The sequence below is a fragment of the Tamandua tetradactyla genome, chromosome 19 (genome assembly GCF_023851605.1).
Source record: "Tamandua tetradactyla isolate mTamTet1 chromosome 19, mTamTet1.pri, whole genome shotgun sequence".
Classification (NCBI taxonomy): domain Eukaryota; kingdom Metazoa; phylum Chordata; class Mammalia; order Pilosa; family Myrmecophagidae; genus Tamandua; species Tamandua tetradactyla.
In genome coordinates this window covers 67066032-67082947 of record NC_135345.1, presented here as the reverse complement: position 1 = coordinate 67082947, position 16916 = coordinate 67066032, and the positions used below count along the sequence as shown (strand labels likewise).

The 16916-nt window shown below is 32.0% G+C and overlaps 1 long non-coding RNA gene across 2 annotated transcripts in view; it reads right to left on the bottom strand.

Annotated features, from left to right (window-relative positions):
- The window catches only part of LOC143663290 (uncharacterized), a 77974-nt gene that overhangs the window by 37771 nt on the left and 23287 nt on the right, over window positions 1-16916 (bottom strand). The window contains exon 4 of one of the 2 annotated variants that reach the window (XR_013165894.1): window positions 2341-2383. The exons of the other annotated variant lie outside the window; for it this stretch is intronic. This is a non-coding gene — a long non-coding RNA (uncharacterized LOC143663290). The remainder of the gene's footprint in view (window positions 1-2340; window positions 2384-16916) is intronic. 2 annotated transcript variants of the gene reach the window in all.

Here is a 16916-nt window from a genome sequence, read left to right as displayed (position 1 = left end):
TATGAATAGACAATTCTCTTGATATATTTTGCTATGAAGAAGAGGAAAGGAAGGTAGCAATAGCATAAATATGAAGTTAGATGGAATGGAGGGAATTATATTTTTAAGTTAAGGGAGGCTTGATCACACCTAAATGCCATTAACAGTGGTCTAGTGAAGTAGGAAAAAACATAGACAAAGAAAGTAAAAGAAAGACACAATCAACATTGCACAGTTCCTGAGAATGCAGGAGATGATGGGGTCACGTTAAGCCATTGTGAGATCTGTTCATTCATTTGAGATTTGGTATAGAATAGTGGTTAAGAACAAAGACTCTGGAACCAGACAGACTTTGTGAAAATATCACTGTTAGTTTTCTGTGAAATCTCTATTTGAGGTTTATACATATGTGAAGAGATTAAGTAACTTCATGCTATTGACAATTAATAAGCACATAATAAATACTCGTGGACTAAATAAAAGTGAAAATATTTCCACATAGAATTTAGCATTCTGGAATATAATCCCTTAGATATACTTTTTAAAAAAGGTCAATAAAAACACCATGCTACAGAAAAACTTCAAAGAAGACTATATATTAGTTCTAAGTGTAATTGCTTATGGAACAAAACAAAATTCCAAATTTGAAAATATCAAGTATATATTTTCCTACCCTTAATAGAAAAATTTACCTTTGTAATATTTTCCTTTTTCAGTCATTATTTGTAGAAATAACCAACAAAATTTAAATAATGAGACTTTATATCTATTATCATAATAATAAAATTGTATTTGATATTTTTTCCATATCGATTTCTTAAATTCTTAAAATGCAACTCAATCAAATAACTACACTTCAAGTTACAAAAAATATGACAGATTAAACCTTATTTAATTGAAAAAAAGGTGAACACTCTAAAACATATATTAAAATTCCTACCCAATTTAAAAAGCTATGATTTTGTAACAATAATTTTTCTTAGATTTTACATTTATCTTTTAAGGCTGTTTTTCCCATTTCAGTACTGATAATATAAGATGAAGTTACAAAATATGCATTTTTAGATCAGTTGTAGCACTAGTCCTAGAGATAAATGAAATATCTCTTTTGCAGTCTCTGCTCTAAGATTTTGGTATATATTTACATATTGCCAGCAACTTTAATTTTCTCCATCCTACCCTAAATATTTCTCAAATGATTTTCTTGCTCTCTAATTTTAATGAGTGACACTTCCTTAGTTCTTTGTATATAATTATTCAAAACAACAGCAATAGCAACAGCAAAAGCAAACAAACCAAAAAGGAAAAACTAAACAAAAAATACAGTGAACCCTAAGGGCACATGGATAAAACATTGAATCCAAAGAAAAGATGCAGGCAAGCCTTGAGAACAACAAGAAGTGAACATGGAAAGGTAAGAGAACCCAGGTAATAACGTTTCTCAGTTTCTTGCCTTTTGTGCCCCTGTTTGTCGACTACTTCTTCAACTAGTCCTCCTCCTCCTCCTAATTCTTACCCACTCTCCTCCACCTCTACTTTCTCCTCAGACTCTTCTGCTTCTGCTGCTTCTCCTTCTTCTTCCTCTTCTTCTTTTTTCTCCTTCCCTCCTCCTCCTCTTTCTCCTTATTCTTTCTCCTCTCTCTCTCTCTCTCTCTCTCTCTCTCTCTCTCTCTCTCTCTCTCTCTCTCTCTCTCTCTCTCTCTCTATCATTTTTCTCTGCTCTCCAGCTTACACAGTGGTCTTTGGTCACTCAGAATTCCAAAATGTGCATGTTATAGCTCCATTTCCATAAAGGAGGCTTCTGAGACCTAAAAAGTGCATTTAAAACATCGTGTTCTTACTTGGTCCAGGTGAAAATCTTCAAAATCCTAGTGATTTTGAGTTGAGTCATAGAATCATTTGTGTCAATTACCAGTGGAGTTTCTGAGAACTATATGTATAACCCTATAAAGGAGGTCATATGAAAGGGGAGGAGTTTCCAGAGTGGACAGTTTCATTATGAATGGCATAAATAACCCAAAAATGTCTATCACAGCATGATACATGCATCCCCAAACGTTCACATTCTAGTGGCAACCTAATTTTCTAGTCTAATTTTTTAAAGATTTTATTCTGAAATACTTTCAAACTAACAGGACAGTTATAAAAATAATACTAATCCCATACAAAGAATTTCAGCATACTCTTACACTCTACCCAGATAAACAGATTCACCAATTTTAACATTTTACCACATTTGTTATATCAGTATATCTAGCTATCTAACTATCCATCTTTCTATCAATCCATATTCTAAACGCTTGAGTGTAGGTTGTTCCATTCTAATTTTTATGGCTAAATTTCTAGAAACTCTTTGCTTACCTCTTTTTGTACCCACAGTTTCGAAGTCATAGAATTGTAGCACCTAAAGGCACAATTGAAGAAAATTGAAATCCAAAGAGGTGGAAATGCCTCTCTCCAAGTTGTAGTTGAGTGTAGAGTTAATATTAATTCTTAACTCCTAGCCCAATATTTTATGTATTGTCACATCATCTTTTGATATTGTCTTATCCAATATTAAAGCAAGTTTGAAAAAGTCTGTTTAGAATGAGGGTATATATTATGCATTTAATTACTTTTTGTTATAATAAGAATATATTATTTTTTCTTATCATTTTCCTCCCAAAGATTTTAGAGTAACTTAATCTTTCCAGTCACACTCAGAAAACATGTAGCTAACATTATTTTTCATTATGCTATCAATAGCTGAAAATGAGCCACAGAGAGATTCAATTTCTTTATGAAATTTCAGTGTTGTTTCTTTGATATAGTTAGTACCAAATAGGCTGACACTAATTAACCAACAGAATTCTACTCTCAGATGGCTCAATTAATGCTTATACCATGAAAACTGTAATTTCCAAGGCAACAGTATTAATAGTATGCCACCATATACATTTAGTATCAATGTGTGTGTGCATGTGTGTTGGTGTGTGTTTGTTTTCAGAATCTCACATATACCTTCAATTCTAAGTAGCTTGATAATGAGCTGATGGTCTCTATGGGAAGTCACAAATAACAAAGAAGTTTTGGAGATTTAACGTCATAGAAAAATATTATAAAACCTGCTAGGTATAGTTTTCAAATGACACCATACTTTTGGAAATTAATGGCACACAAAAATGCATATACATATTTGAACATTTTCTACCCCATTAATAATAGGTGCTGACATTCCCTGTTATGCCATAGACTGATTTGTAGAATAAAATATTAAATGCAAATCACACCCTGCCCTCAAGTGGATTATGTCAATAATAAATGAATTTAGATTTGGATTTAAAAGGTATGTTATTTGGTGAGACTTACAAAAGATAGAAATTAATTAGACTTTCTCAGCTCAGATAAAATGATTTCAGAATTAGGTGCTACAATAAACTCTAACATATTTGAACACCGATGTTCACAGCAACATTATTCACAATTGCCAAAAGATGGAAGAAACTCAGATGCCCACCAACTGATGAGTGGATAAATCAAATGTGGTGTGTACGTACAGTGGAATATTATCCAGCAGTAAAAAGGAATGAAGTTCTGATGCATGCAGCAACTTGGATAAAACTTTCAGACATCATGTTGTGTAAAATAAACTGATAAAAATGGACAAATATTGTATGATCTCACTATTTTGAAACAATTAGAATAAGCAAACTCACAGAGTCAAAATCTAGAATATAGGTTAGCAGAGGATGGGGTAGGGATAGGAAATGGGAAGTACGGCTTAACATTTACAGGTTTATTATTTAGAATGATGGATATGTTTTGGTAATGGATGGTGGTGGTGACAGCACAACATTGTGAGCACAGTTAACAGCATGAATTTATATATTTGAATGCAATAAAAAAGGAAAATGTTAGATTTTGTATATGGGAACAGAATAAAATTTTTTAAAAGTTTTTAAAATGGAACTACAATACACAGTAAACCTTAAGTGAAATCACGGAGTTTAGTTAGTAGTACAAAGTATAAAATTATGCTATCATCAGTTGTAACAAATGTTCAACACCAATTCAAGTGGTTGTTGGTGTGGTGCTGAGTGGGAATCCTGTTTTTTATACATGATTTCTCTGTAAACCCACAGCGTCTCATATAAAGAAAAAAAAGACTTCAAAATATCATTTGGAGATTGCATTTCTATATTCTTCATTCTTCCTTTACTCTCTTCTCACAGTAAAAGTTTGGTATTCATTCAGAAAAGTTATCAGCTGAACTAAGAAAATGACAACCAAAAAAGCTTCATATCTTCTTCCTTTTCTCAAATCCTGGATATTGATAATGAATAATTACTATAAATATAAATTATAGGGATATTATATTTTAAGTATTTTGGAGAGTGTTATTTATATGTATTTTAACATTTCCTTAAATGTAATATCAATATTTCTGCAACTATTTTTAAACAACAGTTTATAGATACTATTCTAATATAGTCCAATAATTATATCCATTTCTTTACACATAAATATCCACATTAGATGATGCTGAAATTTATAACACTATTTTAAAGTTAATTTCCATAGATTATACATTTATTTTTGCTTATATAGATATTTACTATGGAATTTCAAAATGAAAATCCTTCCTGAAACATTTGATTCTATAAATAAGAAACTAATTTTGTTTGTAGTTTTAATGGCTTGGCATATTAACCTAATGTTAGTTGAAGTAATAGAGGAAAATAATTTTGACCAAAAGCTAGGCTGAGTATTTCCTATTATGGCCTGCAATCTATAATATATGAGTAAGACAATTTGAACTTCGATTTTCCAATTCTACGTGAAGTTTCAATTCCTGCACATTTTAATCACCTTAAGTCCCAACATAAATATTGTCAAAAAATGTTTTTCACTATAATTTTTTCACTGGACAGATGATATGAGAAAAGTATGATAAAGATATGATAAAAAAAGAATATGGGTAATTAAGTTCATTCTGTGTCATACTTTAAGAGTTATAAAATGTCACAAATATTCATTGGTTTTAGGTTTACAATTCAATGATTACTAAAATCACCAAAACAAAGTTGAACTGATGTAGCAAGAACTGATATAATTTTTCTTGGTCCTAAGGAGAAAGCAGTCTTGCCCCATTAAAGATTATGTTTTTCAGATATCCTCCATGTTGTTAAGGACGTTTTATTCCTAAACTACCTAGAGTTATTGAAATGGATATGGGTTTGTATTTTGTCAAATGCTGTCTTCTACATTTATCAAGGTGATCATGTGGTGTATTACGTTAATTGATTTTCAAAAATTACACTAACATTATGGGATACATTCCATTTGGGTATGATTTAAATTATTTTGATTATTACTGGTAATTGTTTGCTAATATTTTGTTGAGTATTTTTCATCTATATTCATGAAAGCTATTGGTCTTTGTTTTCATTTTTATTGCTGTTGTTGTTACATCTTTGGCTTTTGTAGAAGGGTGATATTGATGGCATCATAAAGTGAGTAAGAAAATATTCCTTCCTCCTATATTTTCTGGAATAATTAATGAAGTTCAGATTTATTTCTTTCTTAAATGTTTGATAGAATTCACCTGTGAAGCCATGTAGGCCCTGGCTTTTCATTGTGGAAGTATTTTAAATTACTTAGAAATTGTTAGTAATTTGAATTTTCAGATTATGTCTCTTTATATTTAAGCATCTCATAATACCTAATATTTAGGTTTTATTAACTAAAACACTAGCAAAATAACCATAACTTTTAAAGAATAGTTCAATGTCCTTTTTGGACAGTCAATAAACCAATTATTTTGAAGTTAAGAGATTGTATATGTAAGTAGCAAGTGAAGTTTTGAAAGTTCATTGGATGCTATTATTAAGGAGCTTAATTTTAATCAAATTAAAACTTGTAGCCAATAATTATTGCACTATCTTCTCCTCCACTTCTAGTTCTGATAATGTGTAGCAAAATGAAATTGCACATTGTCTTTTTGTTTATTGTTGCGTTAATTGTTGTTCATATTGTATTGTGTATGTTTTGCATGTGTACATTTTTGCATGTATGTATGTGCTTTAAACATGAATTATGGTTCCCCCTTTTCTTATGACTGAAAAGAGATAAGAAACCTAGAGGTCCTCTTCCACATTTTCAAGATCTATCACCTGTCTTCTGTGTTCCAGCAGTGATAATCTTACAGTTGCTAATTTTTAAATATTATTTATTCAGTACTTATGGAGTTCCATTTTCCATAGATATCTGACCAACATTCCCAATTCATTTTTGTTTATTTTATAATACTTATTTTTCATGTTGTAAGAGTTAGAAGTAACACAGTTTTTAGGATGGAGAAACCAAAAATGTTTCAGATATTAGAATTCTATTCGGTTCTGAAAAGTATGACTGCTGTCTACTTATTACAATGGATAAAAGTAATCTTTATTATTTTTGATGTCACAGAGAGTATCAACACAATGACACATGTGCTAGACTGGTATTCTTCTCACCTGCTTGAGATTTCTCCCCAACTTACTTCTAAATGATACCTCAAAAGCCTTCCTCATAGGCGGGCCATAGTGGCTCAGCAGGCAGAGTTCTTACCTGCTCTTCTCACCTGCTGTGCTGGAGACCCGGTTTATTTTCCAGTGCCTACCCACGTGGAAAAAAAAAAGTTTCCTCATGTGCTACTTTTGGGCTTACTTCACTCTTCACATGCAGTCTTCAGCATGAGGACAAATGTCCTTCTTGCCAGACTCCTGTTTTACTAGATATACTCAGTCATATAAATCTCCTTAAATAACAGGTACCTTTGATGCCTCTGCTTTGTTTAAACTAAGTGAACAACTGTGCTGGCAAAATACTCTAACTCCAGAGAGTGACCCAAGAATTGATCTAAATTATATTCTGCCTTGTACATAAGCAAGGAAAAGCTTCATCTATTCAAAATTTAAAATATGTGCATTTTGTTTTCGGAGATCTCTAGGTCTTAGTTTTTCAGTTAAAATCTCTTCAATAGACTAGTTACTCCATGGAACTATCACCACTCTTTGGCTAGACCACAAGTAATGGAATAGCAAGTTAAACACTTCTTAGCACTTCTTTAATGCTAATAACAAAAGCTTTAAATTTTTGAGTGTCAAATATATATAAAACAGCATTATTCAAGGAATTTTATACACAATATTACTTTTCACCCTGTAACTTCATTATTATATTCATTTACGGTGGAAGAAGTACATCTTACCTAAAACAGCACAGGTTGGAGTATGCAAGAAAACTCCGTTCTGACTATATATTCCATTTTCTTTGTGGACTCAAACATGAGAAAAACAAAATTTTCCTTAATGTGTACTAAATTTAATGCAATGCAATAAATAGGTACAGTATATTAATGTTACTAAATCCTCACTGCCACTTTTTGAGGTTGAGATAATTAATCTCATTTTAGCATTGAGTAAACTATTGCTCAAAAATGTTAATTGCTTTGTACAAAATAGCAAAGCTAATAAGGAGGAACAAAGCATGTCTATCTGATACTTAATTCCTATCTGCCTCTTTACATTCACATTGATTCCCTTCCTGATTAGCATCTTGTATTAAATGAGAACTAATAATTTTGTATTTTTTCCCAAAATTTCTAATTTTATTCTCTATAGAGGTACGCTTTCTTAGCCTTAATTTTCTGATATAATTATCACTACCACCCACTTCACCACCATACAAACACACAAGCACTCCATTTTGCAACTCATATGCTTTAATGCTTTTAAACATTTTGTGCTGGTTTGAATTCGTTATGTACTCCAGAAAAGTCTAGGTTCTTTTAATCCACTCTTGCGGAGGCAGACCTATTGTTGGGTGGCAATTTTTGATTAAGTTGTCTCCATGGAGATATGACCCTGCCCATTCAAGGTGGGTCATCAATAGCTTGCTGGAGTCTTTTAAGAAACCCAGAGAGCTGAGTTTTAGAAAAGCTAGAGAAAGAAAATGCCCCAGCAGACTCCAGAAGGACCCACAGAACCAACTCAGAAGAGAAATGTCAGCATACTTCTCCTTGTGACTTCCATGTGACAGAGAAGCCTGAAGGCAATTGCTCTTTCTTCAGTGAACATATCTTTCTCTTGTTGATGCCTTAATTTGGACATTTCCATGGCCTTAGAATTGTAACTTGTGACTTAATAAAGCCCCTTTGTAAAAGCCTATCAATTTTTGGTATATTACATTCTGGCAGAGTTAGCAAACTGAAACAGGTGGAGAATTTTAAGCAAAGTAACAAAAATAATATAACAAACTATCTTGCATCCATCATCTCATTCCAAAAGCATCAACATTTATCCTCAATATCCTTGTTTAATCTACATCTCCATCACTCCCTACCCTGTCAACTTTTCAGATAAATTTGGCATGAATTGAAATACATAAATCTTAAAAATATAATTTTCATAAATTGAAACACATATAGCCCATGATGCTACCGAGATATGGAACATTTCCAATACCCCAAATACCTTGTCTCTTGCCAGTCAATTACCTCAGGCCTCTGAGACAACAACAATTCTAATATTTTTCATCATCAATTAGTTTTTCTTGTTCCAGAAATTTATATACATTTAATAATAAATTATGTTTTCTTTTTGTCCAATTTATTTGGCTGAGGATAATGTCTGTGAATTTCATCCAAGCTGTTTTGAGTATTAGGAATCTATAGTTTTGCTGCATAATATTAGCCTAACACAGGACTATACCAGACATTACTTTACCTGTTTTCCTGATAAAAAGCATTTTGATTATTTATGGTTTTTGGCTGTTATGAATGAGGCAGTGTGAATATGCATTTGTTTTTGTTTTCATTTTTGTTTTGAGGGATGATATATTCATTTTTCTTGGTTAAATATCTAGAAGCAAAGTAGAATTGCTAGATTAAATGTTTTATCCTAGTGAGAAGCTTCCAAATCTTTACTTCCTAAAGAGTGTACCATTTGCATTGCCATGAGGAAAATATGAGAGTTCTGGTGGCTTCACATTATCACTGACATTTGAGTGTTGTCAACCTTTATAATTTTAGTTTTTTTGGTGGGTGGCTAGTGGCATGTCATTGTGATTTTAATTTGCATTTCTCTGATGACTAATGATATGTTATGAAAATATCCTTGTATAATTTCTTCTAAACGCTTATGGTTAGCTTTCAATCATATACCCATCTTGAATTAATTTACATGCATTATAAAATACAAAGGTTTTATTTCATTAGTTTCCATTGGGTATATCCAGTTCAGCCAGTAGCATTCTTAATTGAAAAAAAAAAATCTATTTAAGTGTGGGTTTACTTCTGGATTTTTCAAATCATATTCATTGGCATATCTGTCTCTTTTTTAAACCAATACCACACGTCTTCTCTTTGACCTTTCAGCTGTACCATTTTTTGTTTATTTTTAGTTCTTGCTCTATTACAATATACATCATTAATACATTCCAATGCATGGAGTTAAATTATATTACAGAGGGACATATGGGAATCTTGCAATAGTATATATACTTCTTCTGCCCATGCTATTGTGTTATCATATCATGCATATATTCCAAAAATTAAAATAGTGTTATCCTTTTTTTCTGTTTTAAACAGACAGATATATTTAAAGAAATTTTAAAAATAATTTCTTGGTCTCTTTCTGTTCATTTATGTGGTTCCATCAATAAATTATTCTTTTCTGTTACTGAACGGGAATTCCATTGTATAAATATGTTCCAATTTTTTTTTAACAATTCAACTTTTGATAGACATTTGGGTTGTTTCAAATTTTGGGCTATTGCAAATAATCCTATGAACACTCACATAGAAGACTTTATATGGATACTCATTTACTTGAATTTTGGATGAATACAGGGAAGTAGAATGTCTGGATCATAAGGCGGAAGTATGCTTAACATATTAAGAAAACTAGTACATTTTTAGGTCACTGAAACTATTCTAAATAATACTTATCATGAATAAAAGATATTGCGTTACCTCAAAATTTTATATTTCTTTCAGCAGTATATGAGAGTTCTATTTGCCCTGCATTCTCATTGACTTTTGAAATACTTAGTCTATTAAAAAAACATATTCTAATAGTTGCATAGTAGTGCTTCATTGTGACTTTATTTTGTATTTTTAATGATTAATGATGTTGAAAATCTTTTCATGTGCTTATTTACAATCAGATTAACTTCACTGGTAAAGTGTCTATTCATAATTTTTTTTTTTTTTTTTTTTTTTTTAAAGAGAGAGGGAGGAAAGGAAGGAAAGACAGAGAAGGAAGGAAGGGAGGAAGAAAGGGAAACATTTTTAAACATTTTCTTGTTTTATTATATTTTGTTTGTTTGTTTGTTTTTTACATGGGCTGGGGCCGGGAATCGAACCGGGGTCCTCAGGCACGGCAGGCAAGCACTCTTGCCCGCTGAGCCACCGCGGCCCGCCCCTAAGTGTCTATTCATAATTTTTGTTCACATTTTCGTAATTGGGTTGTTTTCTTTATTGATTTGAGAATAGCATATTTATTCTGATAAAAGTATTTTATCATCTTTGTGACTTGCAAATATTTGCTCATTTGTGTTTTATCATTTCATTCTCTTAACAGTGTGTGTCAAAGCACCAATTTTCTTAATTGTGATTAAATAAAATTTATCATTTTTTCTTTTATAAATATGCTTTGTTACCTGTATACCTCCCCCCAAAAAATCTTTGACAAACAAATAATCATAAAAATTTTACCCTATTATCTTTTAGAAGTTTGGTAGATTTAGATTTAATACTTAAGTTCTAGAATAGGTGCTAAATGGATATAAAAAATCCAAATTCATTTTTTTGCCTCCAGATGTACAAATGTTCCAGCAAAATTTTCTTTTTTGCAAAGACTAACTTTCTTTGCTGAATTGTCTTGGTTAAAAATCAAATGAAACATATCTTTTGGTCAATTACTGGGATATCTATTTTGTTTAATTGATCTAATTGTCTATCTTGACACATACCATATTGTCTTTATTTATATAGCTTTATAATAAATTTTGAAGTTTGATAGTTTAAGCTTTACAAATTTGTCTTTTTTCAGGCTTGTTTTTGCTATTCTGCATTTTTTTCTTTGCATTTTCCATATGAATTTTAGAATCACCTTCCCAGTATCTATAAACATTCCTGCTGGTATTTTGTTTGGGATTATGTTAACTAAATAGATCAAATTGGGGGGGTAATTGACATCTTGAAAATATTGAGTCTTCAGATTCACCAACATAGTACATCTTTTTCATTTATATAAGTGTTTAAATTCTGTCAGCAAAGTTTTAAAGTTTTCAGTGTACCCGTATGGAAAAACTTTTGTCAGATTTACCCTTTAGTACTTCATATTTCTGATGCTATTGCTAGTGGTATTTTTTTCTTGATCTCAGTCAATAATTAGCTGGGTGTGATATTTATAATTATACTTGATTTTTGTGTTTTAATCTGGTATTCTACAACTTTAATAAGCTAAGTTAGTTATTGTAGAAATTTTTGTAGGTTATATAAGATTATCTTCATAGATGATCATGTTATCTGTAAGTAAAACTGTTACTTTTTTCCTCTCCAACATAGATAGGTTTCATTTTTTCAACTTGGTACATTGTGCTGGCTGAACTCTACAGCACACTTCAATGGAAGTGGTAACGGTGGGCATCCTCTCACTGCTTCTGATCTTAAGGGAAAACATTCCATCTTTTACCATTGTGTTAGTTCATATTAATAGATAAGTTTTATCAGATTGAGGAAGTTTCCTCCCATTCCTAGTTTTCTGAGAGTTTTTTTGTTGTCACTGTTTAGAAATGGATGCTGAATTTTATCAAATGGTTTTCTCTATCGACTAAAATAATTATATTCTTTATTGTTGTTTTGTTAAGTATGGTGAATTATATTCATTGATTTCCAACTGTTAAAACATTACTTTCCATGAATAAGCCTATTTGGTCATAATTATTATCCTTTTTTATGTACTGTTATATTCTATTTGTTAAATTTTTGCTAAGAATTTTTGCATTTATGGCCGTTATTGATATTAATTTATTGATTCTTTTTTGGGAGGTCATTATAGTTTTTTCTGCCATTGCTATCATAGAATGGCATGGGGGACATCCCTTCTTAAATTTTCTGGAAGATTTTGTATAGAACTGGTGTTAATTATTTATTAAATGCTTGGTAGAATTCTCTGTGAAGCCCTTTGGGTTATGAGTTTTCTTGTAGAAAAGTTGTTAACTACAAATTTAATTTCTTCAATAGAAATAGAGGTATTCTCCCATGAGATTTTGTTCTTTGTGTCTTTGTACTTTATCGTCTATTTTTTATTAAGTCATCAAATTTATTAACATAAGGATGCTCATAATATTCCTTTATCATTTTTTCCTTATGTTCTTTTCTCATACGTGTAGATTTAAAGTGTTGGCACTTCTCCCATTCCTGATATTAGTAATTTGTGTCTTTACTTATTTTTTGATCAGCCTCGATAGATAATTATTAATTTTATTTATATTCTTAAGTAACCAGCTTTTGGTTTCTTTGACTTTATTTTTCCTATATTATGTTTCTTCGATAAATTTTCTGACATTTTTATGCCATTTTTTCTGCTTAGCTTTTCTTTTCTTTTTTTTAGTTTCTTAAAGTATAAGCTGAAATCTTTGATTTCCCATCTTTTTCATTCCTACTAAGGATATTTCCTTAATTACTTAACTCTAATTACTTCCTTAGCTGCATCCCACAAATTTTTATATATTGAGCTTTCATTTTAATCCAGTTCAAAACGCTTTTTAATTTCCATTTAAACATTCTCTGACCTATATTTTATTTAGAAATGTAGTTATTAGATTTCAAAATTTTGAAGGTATCTTTTTTTATTTGTTTACAGTGAAATTCAATTGTGGTCAGGAAATTTACTTTTCATAATTTAAGTCATTTTACATTTATTGAGGTTTGTTTTATGACCCAGAATACAAATGGTTTTAATGAGCATTCCATGAGCACTTCAGAGGTATGTGTATTGTGGGAGAGTTTGGTACAGTGTTCTATAAATGTGAATTAGTTTAAGATTATTGATTATATTTTTTCTATATCCTTACTGTCTTGAAATTATTTCATAAAGTATTGAGTGAAAGGTGCTAAAATCTCCAACTTTAATTGCAAATTTGAATATTTATCCTATAAGTTTATTTCTTGTGAATTGCTATTTCATAAGTTTAATGAAAATTTTTAGGATTCCTCCTGAGAAATTGACCCTTTACAATTATGAAATTATACCTTTTCTCAAGAAATGTTTAAGTATATTGAGTAACTGGAAGTTATAGATTTTTTTTTCATTAGGAGCAGTATTTTCCTGCTTCTTGAGTGCAGGGAGGTTTTTGAGTAGATGCTAGACCTTGTGAATTTGTCCTTGTTGGGTCTTAGATATTTTCTGTATAAATGTATTGTGCTGGTTTGAAAGAATGTATGTACCCTAGAAAAGCCATGTTTTAATCAAAATGTCATTTTGTAAAGGCAGAACAATCCCTATTCAATATTGTATGTTTGAATCTGAAATTAGATCATCTCCCTGGAGATGTAACCCAATCAAGAGTGGTTGTTAAGATGGATTAGGTGGAGATGTGTCTCCACCCATTTGGGTGGGTCTTGACTAGTTTACTGGAATCCTATAAAAGAGGAACATTTTGGAGAAATGAGATTCTGAAAGCAGAGAATGACATAGCTACGAGAAGTAGAGTCCACCAGCCAGCAACCTTTGGAGATGAAGAAGGAAAATGCCTCTCAGGGTGCTTCATGAAACAGGAGGCCATGAGAGAAAGCTAGCATTGATGGCGTGTTTGCCATGTGTCCTTCCAGCCAAGAGAGAAACCCTGACTGTCTTCACTATGTGCCTTCTCACTTGAGAAAGAAACCCTGAACTTCATTGGCCTTCTTGAACCAAGGTATCTTTCCCTGGATGCCTTTCATTGGATATTTCTATAGACTTGTTTTAATTGGGACATTTTCTCAGTCTTAGAACTGTAAAGTAGCAATTTATTAAATTCCCCTTTTTAAAAGCCGTTCTTTTTCTGGTATATTACGTTCCCACAGCTAGCAAACTAGAGCATATATATATTCTTCAACCTTCTTTTGGGTCATGGTTAAGTTATATGGAAACCATTTGACCCAGATGAATATTTCCCTTAAGCTTTGTTAAAGGTTTGTAGGGCAATGTTTAGTCTAGCGATATTTTGTTTTGTTTTTTAAATATTTTTTTATTAGAGAGGTTGCAGGTTTACAGAAATAAAACATGCATAAGATAGAGTTCCCATATACTACTCTATGTTTAACACTTTGCAGTAATTGGTAAATTTGTTACAATTCATGAAAGAAAAAATTTTGTAATTGTATTATTAACTACAGTTCATCATTTACAATAGGCACACAATTTGTGTCATAACAGCCCTGTTTTTCTTTTTAAATCAGTGTTTCTTGCCCCATGAATTATGAGGATTTTTACTTAGCTGTTGAGAACAGGCACCATTACTTGTTCTGGTGAGCTTTAAAGATTGCTATCCATTTTGGTGTTTCTTTTGCTGGCCTCCAGTATTTTCCACACATGCATTCACTGATCAATATTCTGCTGATCTCCTGCAGAACTTGAAGTTCTCTCTATGTCACATTCTCCTCTGTGATATCTCTGCCCTGTGAACTTTAGCTGCTTTGGCCTTCCTGTACTCCCAGACTCATCTCCTCACAGAGAGAAAGCGGAGTTTTGTAGTAAGCCATGGCAATAGTACAGCTTCATTACTTTCTTATTTCTATTTCTCGGGGTTCATTGCCTCATTGACTGATGTGACCCATTTTTCAATTTATCTTATCTGGATTCTTAGTAGTTTCAGGTGGTAGTAGAAGTCTGGTCTCTTTTATTCTGCCTTTACTGGAAGCCAGATTGGTCTTTTATAATCAGATGCATTTAACATCTTCTCCATATATACTCCCTATAATATATAATGTTATTTCTCCTCATCTTGAATAACTTCCTTCAGCATCTCTTGTATTCAGCTCTCATGGCAATTAGAACTTCTCAGGTTTGTTTTATCTAAAAGTGCCTCCATTTTTAAAGGTCATTTTGCAGGTTGAAATTATTATATACTTTTTCTTTGTCACATTAAGATGTTGTTACATTTTGGCTTAGCCTCCAATTATTCTAATCAAAAGCCAGCAGTTATTGTACTTCCTGATCCTTTTATTTATAGTGTGTCTTCTATCATTTCTCTCCTTTTAGTTTTTTTTTTCTACTTTCTTTAGCTTTTGGTATTTGAAGTTACAATATGATGTGCCGATGTGTTTAGGTTTTTTTTTTTTTTGCTATACTTCTCGATGTTAAAATTCTTATAGCTGTATTTTGTGCTTTCAATACATATTTGCAAATTTGGGGTGATAATATATGTTCAGATAATGTTCTGTTCGGTGCACAGGTGGTTCAGTTGCAGAATGCTTGCCTTCCATGTGGGAGACCCGGGTTTGATTCCTGGACTACGAGCTTAAAAAAAAAAAAAAATCTGTTCCATTTTCTTTGTCATCTGCTTATGGAACTCCAACCAAAGCTATATTACAGTGATTGGTATTTCTCTCCGTTACTCAGTTTGTGTCATTTCAATTGGTCTATCTTCAAATTCAGTGATACTTTTTCCACTATCTCTTATCTCCTAACCATTTAATCTGATGGTTTTCTCATTTCAGATATTGTACTTAGCTTCTGTATTTTTATTTGGGTTTTTAATAGTTCTTTTCTCATTGGTATACTTCATATGTTTACTATTTATGAGTATATTTTCCTTCAAACTTTAAGCATAGTTTAATAGTTGCTTTAAATTGTTGGATTATTGATTACAATATCATAATTTAAAGATTTTATTTTCTATTTCTGCATTTTTTTCTCTAAGTATATGTAATATATTGGTGTTTCATTGCTTCTGTTGTGTTTTTATTATATAGTGAACATTAAAAATGATTTGTTGAATAGTCTCTGGATTTTGTTACAATCCTCTACAAGGGTTGATTTTTGTTTAAACAGGCACTTTACTTGGCTGTATTTAAACTCTTATGTTTTCCCTGTATGGGAAACAGCTGAAAACTGTTGTGGTGGTTTGGAGCCATCTACCCAGAAAAACATGTTTTTAAATTTAATTCATTCCTGTGGGTGTGATCCCGTTGTCGGGAGAACATTTTGATGAGAATATCTCAGTTAAAGTGTGGCCCAATTCAACAGGATAGGCTTTAATCTTATTCCTGCTGTCCTTTATAAACAGAATGGAATTCAGGCAGAGAGAGATGAAACCACAGAGGTAGCAACCAGAAGCTGAAAATCAATAGAACTCAGAAGAGAAAGAAAAGACAGGACAGGCTTCCATGTCACTGCCATGTGACAGAGGAGCCCAGGACCAAGACTCAGTGGCAGCCGGCCCTAGAATGCCAGGCTCCAGGAAGAAAGCATCCCCCATATGATGCTTCGGATAATGCCTTCCCTAGCCTCCAAGTTGTGAGCCAATAATTTCCATTCTTTAAGCCAACCCAGTGCATGGTTTTTGCTTTAGCAGTGAAGGAAGCAAAACATGCTTGCTCAGTTCTTTCAGATTTTAGTTGCTACTTTTTCCCCAGGTATCCGCATTCTCTTTCATGCATAAAAAAATACAGTTTTTTATAAAAATTTGCTCAGAGTTTTTACATAGTTTTTCTCTTCAGTTCTCTCCTATCCATAGTTTTCTTCACTTTGTCCAAATTCTTCCCAGACCCAAACTCTGCTCTGAAATGTTATCCTAGTAAGACTGCGATTTTCCCACCGTAGGAGCAGTTATTTGGGGGGTACCTTCAGGAAAAGTCTCCGGACTCACATATCTTACTTTTTCCAATTTATATTTAAGGAGAAATTCACTTCCAGTTTCTGTTA